This window comes from Castor canadensis, chromosome 4, assembly GCF_047511655.1.
Source record: "Castor canadensis chromosome 4, mCasCan1.hap1v2, whole genome shotgun sequence".
NCBI lineage: Eukaryota > Metazoa > Chordata > Mammalia > Rodentia > Castoridae > Castor > Castor canadensis.
In genome coordinates this window covers 54,228,059-54,245,692 of record NC_133389.1, presented here as the reverse complement: position 1 = coordinate 54,245,692, position 17,634 = coordinate 54,228,059, and positions in this window count along the sequence as shown.

Sequence of the window (17,634 nt, the reverse complement as noted above, 5' to 3'; positions counted from 1 at the left end):
CAAGAGCCTGGGTCTCTCCGGCTCTCTACCGGGCGTCCTGCTCCATGTGCGCCAGAGCTGCTTGCAAGGATGACTTTTCAGACTGCAGAGTCTCGATGGTGTGCCGGTGCAGCTGCAGCTGCCTGCGCAGCTCTTCCAGCTCCTGCGCCTCCTCCTGCGGGCCCTCCTCTGCTTTCTCGGGTTCAGCCGGCCTCCTGGTGTGTGGTAGTGCCTGGGCCTCGTGGACGAAATCGAGCCCACCAGCCTTCTCATTTGACGCCTCGCTGCTAATAGTGGCGTCAGGGGAAGGGACACTGGCAGGCCAGTGTCACCCGAAGGTGTTGGTGAGGGAGCGCGGTCTTGGGGCGCATCCTCGGCTGGGTTACCACCCCCAGAGGCGGCTGTGTCATGGTCACGACCTTTTTTCCTTTGTTTTCTCGTTGGGCCTAAGGGAACACCAAGACCGTTCCTTTGTTGGAATTCCCTAAGCATTTTCTTGGCCGCAGCCAGCTTTCTCTGCTTTATTTCTTTTGTCACATCAGGACTGGGACGGGGAAGGTGTGGGGGCCACATGTCCACGATCCCTAAAATCACCGCAATTGACCTCAGCTACGCACGAACCGCCTCGGTCAGCAACTGGCTGCGGTGTGAGCTGAAAAGACGTATCCAGGGCATTAGTAGGGCCATGGAATGTGGGCGTGGTCGAAAGTCTCTCACCCCATTGGCTAGTAAGAAAGATGAAAGAGAAAAGGGGCAGGGCAAACTCCCCCTGAGCCAGTAGGAACGGATGGAGTCATAATGGAACTATGCAGTGGAACCCTTGACCCAACCCCCACCCACCTCTGGGAGCCATGGGGGAGGGGTAGGCAGGGAACAGAAGGGGAGATGGGGGACAGGGATGCGGCTCTATCTGGGCCTGTGCTCAGGTGCTATACTTGCACTTCCTAGTATCTTCATCCAGTCCTGCAGACAGACTTCATTGTGCAAGCCTCCCTCCTTGAGGATCCCTAATCCTGGTAGTGTATGTAACTCCCTCCCTTTCTGCTCTGCACCCACTTTTTTCTCCCGGATTCTTCTCCAGGACTGAACCAGGGATGGACTGAAGTCACCATGGGGCCTTCTGATCCCTGGTGAGTAGGTCTGTGCCCCTCCCCACCACCCCTCCATCTCAACATCTGCTCACCCACCTCAGTGGGTCTTCCCACTAGCAGACCTGTTCTGAGGAACTACGGGTTATTTCTTCATCCCTTCCCTTCCTCTTGCCTCCATCTTCAGAAGTGTTGTCGGGTCCTGGAGCTCCTGCCTCCCCAGATGTCTTTATCACTCTCCTTCTCAGGTTCCTCCTGCTGACTGCTTTTCCCTCACTCATCTCCAGTTTTATTAACTGGGGTCTTCTCCTTCTTTCTTTTGATTAGTTTGGCTAAGGATGGTCAGTCTTGTTGATCCTTACAAAGAACCATCTTTCTGTTTCACTGATTCTTTGTATTATTTATTCTTCATTTCATTAATTTTAACCCTGATTTTTATTATTTCTTCCTGCCACGAGCTGTGTTTAGCTTGTTCTTGTTTATCTAAGTTTGCTTAGTTTTATTAATTGTTTTTGTTTTGGCCATACTGGGGTTTGAACACAGGGCACTCTAAGCAGATGCTCTGCTGCTTGAGCCACTCCACCAGCCCTTGTTTTGTGAATGTGATGGGTTTTTTCCAGGTAAATTCTCCTGAACTATTCCCCACCCACCCACCTGCACTGGCTTTGAACTTGGATCCTCCTGATCTCTGCCTTCTGAGCAGCTAGGATTATAGATGTGAGCCCAGCTATATGGTTAATTTTCCATGTCCTGTGAGTGGCAGTCTTTTTACACGTATTTTCTTCTTTTCCTAAAATATCAGCAAATACAGTGATTATATCACATAGAGTGGCTTGAGTGAAGCTTTCAGACAGAACCTATATGACAGATTCAAAGTAGAATGACCACTTTTGACCAAAAGGGGTGCAACTTTCTAAAATCACAAAATATGTGACCCATAGCTCTATGTATAGTGTTTTATAATTCTTTTATAAAAAATTAAATTAAAAATAATGTGATTCTAAATTTTAAAGGACCAAAGCACTTGTAGTTTTCAGTAAAGTAATTGTGTTATGTTTAGTGTTACTAAACATAATTACAGGAAGATGACTTTATTGATTATCTTCCTGAACTCCAAAAAATAACATTTAATCAACACACATACTTCCATTTATTTTTGTAGTAGTAGCAGTCTTTTCCTCAAGAATGTTTTCCTGCCTGGTGCCAGTGGCTCATGCCTGTAATCCTAGCTACTCAGGAGGCAGCAATCAGGATGACCTCAGTTTGAAGCCAGCCTGGGCAAATAAGATCACAAGACCCTGTCTCAAAAAACCCTGCACAAAAATAGGGCTGGTGGAGTGGCTCAAGATGTAGGCCCTGAGTTCAAGCCCCAGTACCAGAAAAAAAAAAAGAAGAATGTGTTCCTAGTTTGTTTTTTGCCTTTTAATGTTTAATGCAGTACTGGGATTTTGAACTCAGTGCTTCACACTTGCTAGGCAGGCACTCTTAACACTTAAGCCACACCTCCACCTTACATGTACTTTTTTGACACTCAAGTTGTACATTTGTATGCTGTCAAATCTATTTCTTTCTTATGCTTAGAAAGCACTTATCTAACTGAAGATTAAATATTCACATCATCTATATATATATATGTACTTTTATATATATATACATATATATATGTACTTTTGTGTATATATACATACATATATATATATGTACTTTTGTGTGTGTGTGTGTGGTACCAGGGCTTGAACACAGGTCCTACACCTTGAGCCACTCCATCAGCCCTTTTTGTGTTAGTTATTTTTGGGACAGAGTCTTGTGAATTCTTTTCCCAGGCTGGCTTCAAACTGTGATCCTCCTGATCTCTGCCTCTTGAGTAGCTAGGATTACAGGGAAGAGCACATCATCAATATTTAATCGTTTTTGCTTTTTAAAAACATTTTGAATCATTTGAAAGTTATTTGAGTAAAAAATGTGACTTTAGGTTCTATCTAGCTTGACTTCAAGTGATTGTCAGCAGCTCCCATTTGCATCTTTTCTGCCTCAGTGGAGGCGACAATCTTCCTTCTCCACTTACTGCCTATCCTTGTGCTTCCCTATTGTACCCACACACACCCTTTGTAAATATCGTGGATTTATCTTCATCAGCGCACCATCTGTTTGCAGTTGAGACTGAGAATTTGTCATGGCTGTATGAATAAAAAATAGGCAATTCAAATATATCAAAATGACAGATTATACAAAACAGCAAAAAATTTTCAGTACAGTAGCAATTATACAATATTGTGTTAAATGTAAAATTACCACAAGACTTTATTAACTATGGAGAAAGAGTACATACCAAATTGGGAATATCAAAAATTCCAGAATTGAAATATTAAAAGATTTTGAATTTATATATATATATATTTAAATTGATAAGTCATGTGGTAAAATTCTACTGAAAAGGGTATTCAATCCGCTATCACACCTCAATTGAAGAATAAAGTAGTTGCAAATAAAAAGTGAACATGAATAGAAAGTGGAGATGCTAGGAAGAGGAAGTGGAATAAAAGAGAACTAGAAGTTAGTAAAATGATGGAAGCTAAGTTAAATAGGGTAAAATTTTCCCAGTAGGAGGAATGGTCCACACATGTCTAACATGCAATTATTTATTTATTTGCAGTATTGGGGTTTGAACTCAGGGCCATGCACTTGGTAGGCAGGTGCTCTGTGAAGAGCAGGGTATGAGAAGCCTATGAGAACTTGACATAAGCACACCCATGTCTGCAGGCTGGGTTGACACAGCCCCCAGCTGCAGAAGGGGGCAAGGGCAAAATGCAGCACAGCTGCTTTTCCTAAGATGTTTATATCCAGAGAATAGCAATGGCAGGTTCCTCCTGTTCCTGATAACTACAATGTCACGCCCCCCCCCCCCCCCCGCAAAACTGTTGCTCTACTTCCTTGTTTGCCACTGTGTATAATAAATTCACTGGAGTTGGTGGAGGCTGTTGTGTGTCTCCATCAGAACACCCAGCCCACCTGACCCCAGCTTTCTTGCATGTTTGTCTTCCGTCTTTTGTCCTTTCTCAATCTCCCGTCGCTCCGTTAGGTTCCTAGGACAAGCTTGAGCAGGCTGCCAGTGCTCTACCACTTGCCATACCTGAGTCCTTTTCACTTTTTTTTCCACATAGGGTCTCACACTTGTTGCCTGTGCCAGCCTTGGACTGGCCTCTAATGCCTCTAATGTAGGTGGGATTACAGACATGCACCACCACACCTGGCTTGTTTATTGAGATGGAGTCTGGTTAACTTTTTGCCCAGGCTGGCTGCAAGCTTTGATACTCCTACTGTCCCCCTCCCAAGTAGCTGTTATTACAGGCGTGGATACCATGCCTACCCTTTAAAACTCATTTTTAAGGTCCATCCTGGACCTTCCTCAGTTACCCTAGACCTTCCTTTAAGGTTGACTTAAAGGTCAAGTTAACTTGAGCAAGCTGGAGAATTTTAAGAATCCAAAATAAAAACTTGAAGGGCTGGCAGAATGGCTCAAGCTCTAGAGTGAGGCCTGCCTAGCAAACGTGAGGCCCTGAGTTCAAACTCTAGTACCACAAAAAATAAAAGAAAAACTGGATCATTTCAAAGAAAGCTTAGGTCTCTTAAAGCACTGGGGGAATAGACTGTGGAACTAAATGGTAAGCTAAATTCATAATTTCATGTCTCGTTCTAAATCCCTGGAAATGACCAAAAGTCATTGGTTTGGTTGTTTATTTTTGTAGTCCTTACCAGTGCTAGAAAATTAGATGAGGGCTGGAGATGTAGCTCAGAGGTAGAATGCTTATCTAGCAAGTGCAAAGCCTTGTGGTTGATCCCCAACACCACAAACACACACACAACAAAAAACAACTAGGAAAGGATGGCATCAGTCTAGCAACCATCCTTGCCTGTACTTGGCATCTCCAGCCATTGCAATTGTAGTCATTCTAGTAGGTGCTTGCAGCCTATTGTTTTAGTGTGAATTTCCCTAATGATTAGTGTTGAGCTGGGCATGGAGGGATTACTCCTGAAATCCCAGCAATCAGGAGACAGGATCATGAGTTCAAGGCCAGCATGGGCTACACAGGGAGCCCCTGTCTCAAATGCCCAAAGTAATAATAATGCTAACTCTTCTTATAAGTTTATTTCAAATTCATGTATCTTCCTTAGTAGAGTGTGTGTTAAAATCTTTTGTGCATATTTTATATTAGTGAGCTGTAATTTGTCCAGTATTCTGGATATAAGTTCTTTTGATTTTTTTCTCCAATTACTGGGGTTTGAACTCAGGGCCTACACCTTGAGCCACTCCACCAGCCCTCTTTTTGTGTGATGAGTTTTTTCAAGATAGGGTCTTGCAAACTATTTGCCCAGACTGTGATCCTCCTGATCTCTGCCTCCTGAGTACCTAGGATCATAGCCATGAGCCACCATGCCTGGCTGGATACAAGTTCTTTATCAGATAGATAGGTGTTTTGCAAATATTTTTATCCCAATTTATAGGTTTTTCTTTTCCTTAATGGTTTCTAAGAGAAAGCATTTTTAAATCTGATGAAGTCCAATTCATCATATTTTTCCTTTCAGGATTCATGCTTTTTGCATCCTCAGAAAATTTGCCTTACTCAAGTTCACAAAAAATTTCTTTTATGTTTTCTCTAGAAGTTTTAGAATTTTAACTCTTACATTTAAGTCTATGTTCCATTTTTAGATGACTTTTGTGCATGATATATACGAATGGCCTGGTTCTGTTTGTGCATTATGGGTCGCCAATTCTCCCAGCACTGTTGGAATGACCATTTTCAACCACTGAATTTCCTTGGTGCTTGTCTAATTAGTGTAAATTAATTGGGCAAAGGGTGATATTTCCACACATGTGTCTACTGTACTTTGATCATCCTTGTGTTACTTTTCTTAATCCCACTCCCCCACTTTTTAAACTATTTTTAGTGACTTTCATTATGCTATTTCCATAATACATATAATAACCTTTGATCATTCACTCATTACCCTCTCCCTTCCTCCTCCCACCCTAAACAGTCCCCTACCTTTTTTTATAGATCTAATTCCACATATTAGCAAACATATGATATTTGTCTTTCTGAGTATAACTTTTCTCGCTCAAGATGATGATCTCCAGTTCCATCCATTTTCCTGCAAGAACTTAATTTTATTCTTCTTTATTGCTGAGTAATACTCCACTATGTATATATGCCACATTTTCTTCATTCATCAGTTGTTGGGCACTAAGTTGATTCCATTGCTTGGCTGTTTGAACAGCGCTGCTATAAACATGGGTGCAGATTTCTCTAGTGTATGTTGACTTACATTCCTTTGGACATATGGCCAAGAGTAATGTAACAGGATTGTTATGTAGTTCTATTTTAAATTTATTTTTATTTTTTGGTGGTACTGGAGTTTGAACTCTGGGATTGACGCTTCCTGGGCAGGTGTTTTACCACTGGAGCTACTCTGCCAGCCCATTTTGCATTGGTTATTTTTGAGATAGGGTCTCACTTTATGCAGGCCAGCCTAGACCACAGTCCTCCTATTCATGTTTCCCTGGGTAACTGGGATGACAGATTTGTGCCACTGCATCCAACAATGGGTTGAAATGGGGGTTTTAACTTTTTGCCTGAGCTGGCCTCAAACTGTGATCCTTCTGATCTCAGCCTCCCAAGTACCTAGGATTATAGGTGTGAACCACTGCACCCTGCTATTGTTAGTTTCTTGAGGCAACTTCATACTGATTATCATAATGTCTGCATTAATTTACATTCCCACCAATAGTGTATAAGGATTCCTTTTGCTTCACAATTGCCAGCAGTCATTTCTTTTCTTTTTTTTTAAATTTAATTATTTTTTGTTCATTTATTCACATGTGCATACATTGTTTGGGTTATTTCTCTACCCTGTCCCCCTCCCCCACCCTTCCTCCCTTCCCCCCACTCAGTTCCAGGCAGGTCCTGTTCTGCCCTTGTGACTGATTTTGTTGAAGAAAAGACATAAGCATAATAAGAAAGACAAAGCATTTTTGCTAGTTAAGGATAGCTATACAGAAAGATTCCTGCTATTGCTCTCATGTACCCATGTGTTACGACCCATATTGATTCAGCTCTAACTGATCTTTACATTGATTCCTGATCCCCTGCTCATGATAACCTGTCGTTTAAAGGTTTCTGCATTAGTTCCTCTGGAGTGAGGACGTCAAACGCTTTCATGTTTTGGGTTTTCTAGCTATTCCTATATCTCCCGTATGTGCTCTCCCCTTTTCTTGTGATCCAAGTCCAACCACATTGCTGTATTTGCCCTAGATCTAAAGTCCACATATGAAGGAGAACATAGATTTTTGGTCTTCTGAACCTGGCTGACCACACTCAGAATGATGTTCTCCAGTTCCATCCATTTACCTGCAAATGATAACATTTCATTTTTCTTCATGGCTGAGTAAAATTCCATTGTGTACAAGTACCACATTTTCTTGATCCATTCATCAGTAGTGGGACATCTTGGTTGTTTCCATAACTTGGCTATTGTGAATAGTGCTGCAATAAACATTTGTTTTCTTAATGACAGCCATTCTGACTGAGGTGACATGGAATCTCAGTGTCATTTTGATTTGCATTTCCTTTATGGCTAAGGAATACATTACTTCATGTATTTATTTGCCATTTGTACTTCTGCTTTTGAGAACTGAGTGTTTAATTCACTTGCCTATTAATTGGATTACTTATTCTTTTGTTGTTTAAGTTCCTTTTTTTGGCAGCACTGGAGTTTGAACTCAGGGCCTCACATTTGCTGCTTGCTAGGCAGGTGCTCTTACCACTTGAGCCACTCTACCAACTCTTTTTGTGAAGGGTTTTTTCAAGATAGGATCTCATGAACTATTTGCCCTGGGCTGGCTTTGAACCTTGATTCTCCTGATCTCTGCCTTCTGAATAGCTAGGATTATAGGCATGAGCCACTGGTGCCTGGCTTGAGTTCTTTATACATTCTGGATATTAATCTTTTGTTCAATGACTCACTGGTAAAGATTTTCTCCCATTCTGTGGGTTGTCTTTTGATTCTGGTAATTGTTTCCTTAGCTGTGGTGAAGCTAATTTAACTTAATGCAATACCATTTGTCATTTTTTTCCCCTCCCATCCCACTCCAGTACTGGAGTTTAAACTCAGGGCTTCAAGTTTGCTGGCAGGTGCTCTACCATTTGAACCACACCTCCAGTTCATTTTGCTCTGATTATTTTGGAGATGGGGTCCCACAAACGATCTTCCCAATCTCAGCCTCCCAAATAGTTAGGATAACAGGCGTGAGCTGTTGGCACCCAGCACATTAATTGATTTTTGTTTCAAGTGAGAAACAAGGATCTAGTTTTGGTCTTCTATATGTGGATATGGAGTTTCCCCAACACCAATTATTTAAAAGGCTGTCTTTTCTCTGATGTATATTTTTGGCTTCTTTGTCAAAAAATCAGATAGGTGTAGCTGTGCATTAATGGATCTTTTATTCTAGGCAGCTGTTTTGAAAAATCAACTGAGCATGTATGTGTGGGTCTATCTCAGGACTTTTGTATTTATTTGATCTACACGTCTCCCTTTATGCTAACACCACATTGACTTGAAAGTCTTGAAATCAGATGACTTCAGTTCTTCAGCTTTGTTCTTTTTGAAAACTGCTTTCAAATTTCAAATTTCCAGGGGGGGTTAGGACTATAATAGTGTGTGGGGGGAACTTGCTCAAAATATAATGTATGCTAATAAAAAAATTTAAAAAAATTCAAATTTTCATGTACATTTTAGAGTCAACCCAAAAAAAATCCTACTGAGAAGTCAGATGAGATTACACTGAATCTGTAGTTTCATTTGGGAAGAAATAATATTTTACTAATAGTGAATCTTACAATCGAAGAATATGAAATTTCTCTAATTTATTTAGCTCTTCTTTAATTTTTCTCAGCCATGTTTACAGCTTTCAGTGTACAGATTTTCATCTTTTTGTTAAATTTGCTGTAAGTATTTCATATTTTTATGCAAAAAGTATTGTCTTTTTTTTTTGTAAGAGGGTCTCGCTATGTTGCACAAGCTGGCTTTGAAATCCTGAGCTCAATCAATTCTCCTGCACCCCATCCCTCAGCTTCCCAAATAGCTAGATGTTGCCACCTATAATCCTAGCTACTCAGGAGGCAGAGATCAGGAGAATCACGGTTCAAAGCCAGCCCAAATGGCTAGGTGTACCCCACTGTACCTGGCTTGGGGTATTGGTTTCAATTTCAGTTTCCAATTTTTGATTACTACCATATCAAATATACTTGGTTTAAAATTAAATCAGGTCCTGGGTTTAATCCCCAGAACTAAATAGATAGACCTTGTATCCTGCAAATTTGCTAAACTCAGTATTTTCTACAAAGACTGTCAATTATGTCATCCAAGAATAAAGAGGTTTATATCTTCCTTTACAACCTGCCTTTTTCTCTCTTACATTTCATATTATACTAATGAGGATCTGCACTACAGCACTGAATAGAGTGGTGAAAGCAAACATTATGTCCTTATCCTAGTCTTAGGGGAAAACACTGATCTTCTCCCATGAAGTCAGCTGGTAGCTGTGGGGTTTTTTTGGTACATACCCACTATATTGAAGAATGTCTTCTTCTTGCTACTTTGCCAAGAGTTGTCTTCTCTTTTCTTTTTTTAAATCATGAATCAACATTGAACTTTGTCAGATGCTTTTTCAGCCCACTACTAGGAAGAATTGCACTGATTGACTTTCAGATATTAAACCAACCTTGAATTACTGGGATAAATCCTATCCAGGCAAGATGTGTTGTTGTTTTTACATACTGCTGGTATAAGATTTGCTAATTTTTTAAAGAGTTTTTGTGTCTAAGTACATGAGGGATGTTGGGATGCAGTTTTCTTGTAACAGCTTTGTTTTAGTATCAGAAGGGCAGTGCTATAACCTCTTTTTAAAAGCTAGGAATGTCCCTCCTCTTTTATTTTCCACAGCTTACTTTAGGGTTCATTCTTGGTATTATACCTTCTATGTATAATGATATTAAAATTTAATATCATTGTATAGTATTAAAATTTTAAATCTCTGCTCTGCAAAAGACACCTCCCAGAGAATGTAAAGACAAACCACAGATTCAGAGAAAATATTTGCAAAAGGCAAAGCTGATAAAGAAGTGTTGTTCAAAATATGTAAAGAACTCTTAAAACTCAACAAGAAAACAACCAACCATATTAAAAAAAATGGATCAAAGACTTTAATAGACACCTCACCAAAAGAAGATGTACATAGGTAAGCATCTGAAAAGTGCTTCACATCATATGTCAGAGGGAAATGAATGAAATAAGACACCACTGCACACCTACTGGAATTCCCAAAACACTGATTTGACCAGGTGGTTGTGAAGATGTGAAGTAACAGGAACTTTCGTTCATTGCTGCTGAGAATGTAAAATGATTCAGTCATTCTGGAAGACAGCTTGGTGGTGTCTTGTAAATGAAATATTCTTTGCATGTGATGTAACAATCATGCTCATTAGTATTTAACTAAGTGAGTTGAAAACATAAGTCCACACAAAAAACACACAGATATGCTTGTAGCAGCTATCTTAGTGTTTTGTTGCTACAACAGAATACCAAAGACTGGGTAAATTACTAGTAACACAAATTTATTTCCTCACAGGAAATAGGCTGAGAAGTCTAAGATCCAGGTACTAGCAAGTTTTAGAAGCTTTCTGCTTCCCAAATGGCACCTTGGAGCCAAATCCTTGAGGAATGCTGTGGAAAGGCAAGAGAGCCAATCATTGCATGAAGCCTCTTTTTTAAGGGCCTTAATTGCACTCCTCGGGGAGAAGCTCTCATTGCTAGTCAACTAAAGGCTCTACTCTTAACACCATCACATTGGTCGTTATGTTTCAACCCCTGCATTTTGGAGGGGACACATTCAAACCATAGCAGCAGCTTTATTCATAATTACCAATCATGGATGCAATCAAAATATCCTTCAGTAGATGAATGGATAAACCATGGTACATTCAGATAATGGATGGGGTATATAGCTCAATGGCACAGTGCATGCTGAGCCTACATGAAGCCCTAGGTTCAACCTCCAGCACTAAAATAAATAAAACTAAAATAAAAAGAAGTGAAAGAAGTTTTTCACTGATGGTCACCATACCTTTCTGCTTCAATAGGGCTTGGGTGGAATCTGGCACTCCACCCTCCACCCCAGCTGACTCCTGACAGCCTGCAGTGCTTTGCCACCACCTAACAGCACCCTCGGACCATCGCAAGGCCTCCCTGCCACTCCAGTGCCCTACAAGTGCCACTCCTCCTCTCCTCAGCTGCTGCCATGACAAACACATCTCCCACAGATGTGCAGAAACTACTGCCAGTGCTGGTGCCCTGAGGCCACCAGCAACTGCCAGAATCAACCTGTGTCTACCTACCATGTCTAAGTACTTTGATTGTAGTGATATACCTTTGAAGAATTTTTTACAAATGCTTTCTTCACCAGCCTCACAAGAGAGATAACACACTGGCAACTAATGAAGCTGAAGATTTAAAAAAAAAAAAAAGTGACCTCTGGGAGAATAAGCTGAATACAAGGAAGTATGCATTACACTTGGAAAAGGGTGAATCAGTCACTACTGGAACTGTGCAAACTGGCCACTGACAAAAATGACCCCCCACTTATGTGACTTGACTGAGACTCATTACCTAAAAGAGCAAGTAAAATCTATCAAAGAACTGGATGACCATGGCAACCAACTTGTGTAAGATGGAAGCCTGAGAATCTGGCGTAGCAGAATCTTTTTGACAAGCACACCCTTAGGCATAGCTAAGCCTTAGGATGACTTCATCAAAACTACAGAGTGACTTCCCAAGGCAGTGCATGAATTGTTGGGGTTACCTTTACCTTGTCTGTAATTTATACCAAAGCATACACTTAAGTTCTTTAATTTGTATCAGTCCTTCAAATAAAGAAGTTTTGTAACACCCAAAAGAAGTGAGTTGCCATGAAACCACATGGCAGAAATATAAATACCTATTACTAAGTGAAAGAAGCCAACCTGTAAAAGATGATGCACATGTGTCTGACTATATGACCATCTGGAAAATGAAAAACAGTGAAAAGTTAGTGGTTACCAGGAGTTAGCAGGAAGGGGGGGGATGATGGGCAGAGTACACAGGATTTTTAGGGAAGTAAAGATATTCCATAATTCTTTTTTTGAGGTGCTAATGTAAATAGTATTGTTTTATATAAAAAGTTGTTGGATGAAGTCTGTAGATGTTGATTATATCCCATTGATTGATGATGATGTTGAGTTCTGCTGTGTCCATATTGATTTGCTGCCTTACAGGATCTATCTGTTTCTCAGAGGGGTCTTGAAATATCCAGCTTTAATAGGCTTACCTATTGCTCTATCAGGCTTTTTTTTTTTGGTGGTACTGGAGTTTGAACTCAGGGCCTCATGCTTGCTAGGCAGGCACTTTACCACTTGAGCCACTCCACCAGTCCATTCTATCAGCTTTTCCCTTGCTTATTTTGGTGTTCTGCTGTGTCAGAGACAAGGCTTCCTTTGTGAGCCATTTTATCTTGACCTTGCCCTGGAACATTTGCGGTTACTTTATCTTCCTGGAACACCTTCTCTGAACATTTTGCACATCCTGTGCTTATGCAAATATCCTGCGGTGTCGCATCACAACCCTGCAAAAGCACCACCCGCCCAACTTCTCCTTCAGCACAAGATGGCGCCGTCCCTGCTTCTCTTCCGGGAGTTTACCTTGCCACCGGCGCGAACATACACCCTATCAGAAGTCCTATAGCAATACCAGCCAACCAGCCTACACCTCGTCATACTCCTCAGTCCCGCAGCACATAAATACCCCTGTGTGAACAGTAAAATTTTGCAGCTTGATCAGATTTCCTGTCTTGCTGTCTCCTTCGTGTCTCTTGTCCCTTCATTCCCCCCCTTTCTAGGTTCGCTACCCACGCTGATGTGTCCTGCTGGACGGGACATCTGGCGCCCAACGTGGGGCTGGCTATTCCTTTGACTGCGGGGAGAACGCCGTCCTCCGGAAAGACTTGGCCAAGCAAAGTTCGCGATCGCCTCGGCAAACGCGACCGAGAGTCAGATCTAGGAGGAGAGTGAGGACGACGCACGGTGAGTGACACACCATGGGACAAGCAGTATCATCACATGATTTGTTTCTTTCAGGCCTCAAGGAGGCCCTCAAGACGCGAGGGGCGCGTGTTAAGAAAAAAGACTTGAGGTCATTCTTTTGTTACATAGGAGATTTATGTCCTTGGTTTCCTCTCGGAGGAACCATTGATGGTAAAAGATGGCTCCGGGTCGGAGACTGTTTAAAAGACTATTATGAACCTTTTGGCCCCGAAAAGGTCCCTGTGACCGCCTTTTCTTATTGGAACTTGATTAATGACATTCTCAAAAGTGCACCCTTTGATAGTGGTACTTTAAAACTTGTTAAAATCGGGCAAAATGCTATGCAGATGGCTTCCTGCCCTCCTTCCAGGTGTCCTTCCGTTTCTATTGATATAGATTCTTCACAATCTAGCTCAAAATCTAATAACCCCGCCCTGCCCCAGGACCCAAAAAACAAAAAAACCACCCACCTTTATCCAGTCTTAAACCCTGATGACACCTTAACTCCTGAAGAACAGGCTACCCTTGAGGAAGCAGCTGCCCGTTACCATTCAGAGCAAGACCTGTCCTTGCCGGACCTCCCTTTATGCACTCCTCCTGCCTTTTGTGCTCCGGCCCTGCAAGGGCCTACTGCCCCCCCAGACATTTTCTCTCCGCTTCCTTTACCTAACTTAGCCCCCTTGCGCGAGTCCCTCCAACACAGACGAGAGCAAATCCAACTTCTAAAAGAATTAAGGTCTCTTGACCTTGAGCTTCGCTCATTAACTTTGGGCACAGAGTCTATAGATGGTGGAGGACCCACGGATGCTGTCAAGCATCTTCAAATAATCGAGCTTTTAAAACCCCAAATCCCCGAGCTCACATATCACCCCTTAATGTTGCCCAAATCCCAGCTCCCAGAGCTAGATCCCAATTCATTAGATATTTTGGAAACTACCTTCTCCTTGCTTAACACTTCCAACCCCAGCCTTGCTAATGATTGCTGGCTTTGCATGACCACGGGGGCAATAATGCCCACGGCAATTCCCGTCAATTCCACCATAAATGGTAGTGATACCTGTCAACCTGGATTTCCCTTTAAAGTACAGCCTATGAATACGCCTACAGTATGCCTTTTAGGCATGATGCAAAATAATTCTTACGATATTGACGTCGGGTTTAGTTCCTTTGGAAATTGCTCGACAGTTCTAAATTATTCCTCACCCACCCCAGCTCTTTGTCCCCCCAGTGGTACAGTTTTTATGTGTGGAGGAAACTCAGCCTTCCCCAGACTTCCAGCAAATTGGACTGGTGGCTGTATTCTTGCCTTACTACTTCCTGATATTACTATTGTCCCAGGGAATGAACCTCTACCCATTCCTAGCCTAGACACCTTAGTTAAAAGACATAGGCGGGCAATACAAGCCCTACCGCTCCTTGTCAGCCTTGGAATAACAGCGGCTGTAGGCACAGGTACAGCTGGATTAGGCACGGCTATACACTCTTACCGTCGCCTGTCTCAACAGCTTATAGATGATGTACAAACTCTATCAGGAACCATTAAAGATCTACAGGACCAAATAGACTCCCTGGCAGAAGTGGTTCTTCAAAACAGACGAGGCCTAGATCTACTAACAGCCAACCAGGGAGGTATCTGCTTGGCTTTAGGGGAAAGATGCTGTTTTTATGCCAATAAATCAGGCATAGTATGCACTAAAATTAAACAGCTGCAAGATGATTTAGAAAAGAGAAGAAGGGAATTATTTGAAAATCCCCTCTGGACTGGGCTTAATGGATTTCTACCCTACCTTCTTCCACTATTAGGCCCCTTGCTAGGTTTACTTTTAATGGTGACCATAGGGCCCTGCATTATAAACAGGCTGATAGAATTCATTAAAGAACAAATTAACATCTTAGCCTCTAAGCCTATACAGATTCATTATCATCGCCTGGAAATGGAAGACCACGCTCCTGCTCCTGAGACCTACCTTTCAATAGAAACTCGCTAATGTTCCACCTGGGTTTAAAAATTTCCCCTGCCACCCCCTCTTCTTCTACAACATTCTTGACCACTCACCGACCATTGGGCCCTCCTCTGCTGGGCCCCTCCGCTTGGGGGAGGCAGTACCCAGGGAGAGTGATCATAGAGGCCTTCCTAAATGAGGGTGCAGGTAAGACTGCAGGAGGGTGGATCCTAGGATCCCCAAACCCAAGACCTCTGTATGACATGCCCTGGTGCATGGCGGTTGGCATGCTCTTAAAACCCGCCTCCTCAAAAAACATGCCGAGGAGACTCTCTTAACAAAACAAAATGATCTCCATCTTGAGGAACTGGGCCTCTGTCATCCCCTCTCAAAAAGCCGACATACTCTGGTCATGTTTGTATAAGAATAAGGGGGAAATGTCAGAGACAAGGCTTCCTTTGTGAGCCATTTTATCTTGACCTTGCCCTGGAACATTTGCGGTTACTTTATCTTCCTGGAACACCTTCTCTGAACATTTTGCACATCCTGTGCTTATGCAAATATCCTGAGGTGTCGCATCACAACCCTGCAAAAGCACCACCCGCCCAACTTCTCCTTCAGCACAAGATGGCGCCGTCCCTGCTTCTCTTCCGGGAGTTTACCTTGCCGCCGGCGCGAACATACACCCTATCAGAAGTCCTATAGCAATACCAGCCAACCAGCCTACACCTCGTCATACTCCTCAGTCCCGCAGCACATAAATACCCCTGTGTGAACAGTAAAATTTTGCAGCTTGATCAGATTTCCTGTCTTGCTGTCTCCTTCGTGTCTCTTGTCCCTTCATTCCCCCCCCTTTCTAGGTTTGCTACCCACGCTGATGTGTCCTGCTGGACGGGACACTGCTGTTGGGCATGTATGCATTTAGATTGCTGTGTTTCTTGGTGAATTGGCCCTTTATCATTATGTAATGCCCTTTATCATTTGTACCTTTCCTTGCTTTGAAGTCTACCTCATCTGAAATTAATATATACTCCTGCTTTTTTTTTTTTTTTTTTTTGTGGTACTGGGGTTTGAACTCAGGGCCTACACCTTGAGCCACTTCAGCAGACCTTTTTTTGAAAGGTTTTTTTTTGAGATAGGATCTGGCAGAAATATTTGCCCAGGCTGGCTTTGAACCACAGTTCTCCTGATCTCTGCCTTCTGAGTAGCTAGGATTATAGATGTGAGCCACCAGCACCTGACTCCTGCTTTCTTTTGATTAGGGTTAATATTGACATATAACCCAGGCAGGGAATTAGAAAACCTGACTGCTGAAAATGAGGACTTAAATGTTGATTAAAAAATCACATCCTAGTCTGCTAACATTAACAGAATGACCTGTGACATACAGCAGAGTCTTTCTTGCTAACCCACAACCCCCAAAACCTATGGAAATGACAGCCTCAGTCTGACCATCCAAGGACAAAACTGCCCCACCCAACATGTGGGAGGAGTTAATAGCACACAACCCAGTTTCCCAGGAAAGACCACGCTCATGGCTGCAGACCCCAATAAAAGTTTGAGGTCTTGAGACTGTCAGGGCAGTGTCTCTTGAGCCTGCCCACTCTCTGTCACCCTTTGAGAGTATTTTTACTTTACTTTCATGTTCCTTTGCATTAATAACCTGCCTCCTAAGTCTCCTCTGTGCCTATCCTTGAATTCTTTCTCTGACAAGACCAAGAACCTTCTGGACGTGATCCAGTGATCTGGATCCAGTAACAATATAGTATATATTTGTCTAAATCCCTCAGTCTGTTTGTGCTGCTATAATAAAATACCACTGATTTTTTTTTTTTTTTGGTAGTTTTAGGGTTTGAACTCAGGGCTTCATGATTGCTAGGCAGGCGCTCTACCACTCGAGCCACTCCAGCAGTCCAGATTGGGTAATTTGTAAGGAACAGAAATTTACTTCCTCACAGTTCTGGAAGCTAAGAAGTCAAAGATCAGGAACTGGCCAGTTTAGTAACTGCACAGGACTCTGATCTCAATTTCTAAGATGGCTCCTTAAACACAGTGCCCTCACACAAAAGGGATGAATGCTGTTCCCTCTAATCTTATAGGTTACTTATAAGGTTACTAATCTCAATTATGAAGGTCACTCTTTAATTTCATCTTTTAATACTGTCACATTGGTAATTAAATTTCAACATACAAATTTAGGGGGATGCATTCAGACCATAGCACATCCCTTTATTTATTTATACTGAGGTTTGAACTTGGGGCCTCACACTTGTTAGACAGATGCTCTACCACTTGAGCCATGTCCCCATCCCACTTATTTATTTTTTTTGGTGGGATTGGGATTTGTGCTCAGGGCTTTGCACTTGCAAAGCAGGCACTCTACCTCTTGAGCCACACTTCCAATCCATTTTGCTCTTGTTATTTTGGAGATGGGGTCTATCAAACTATTTGCCC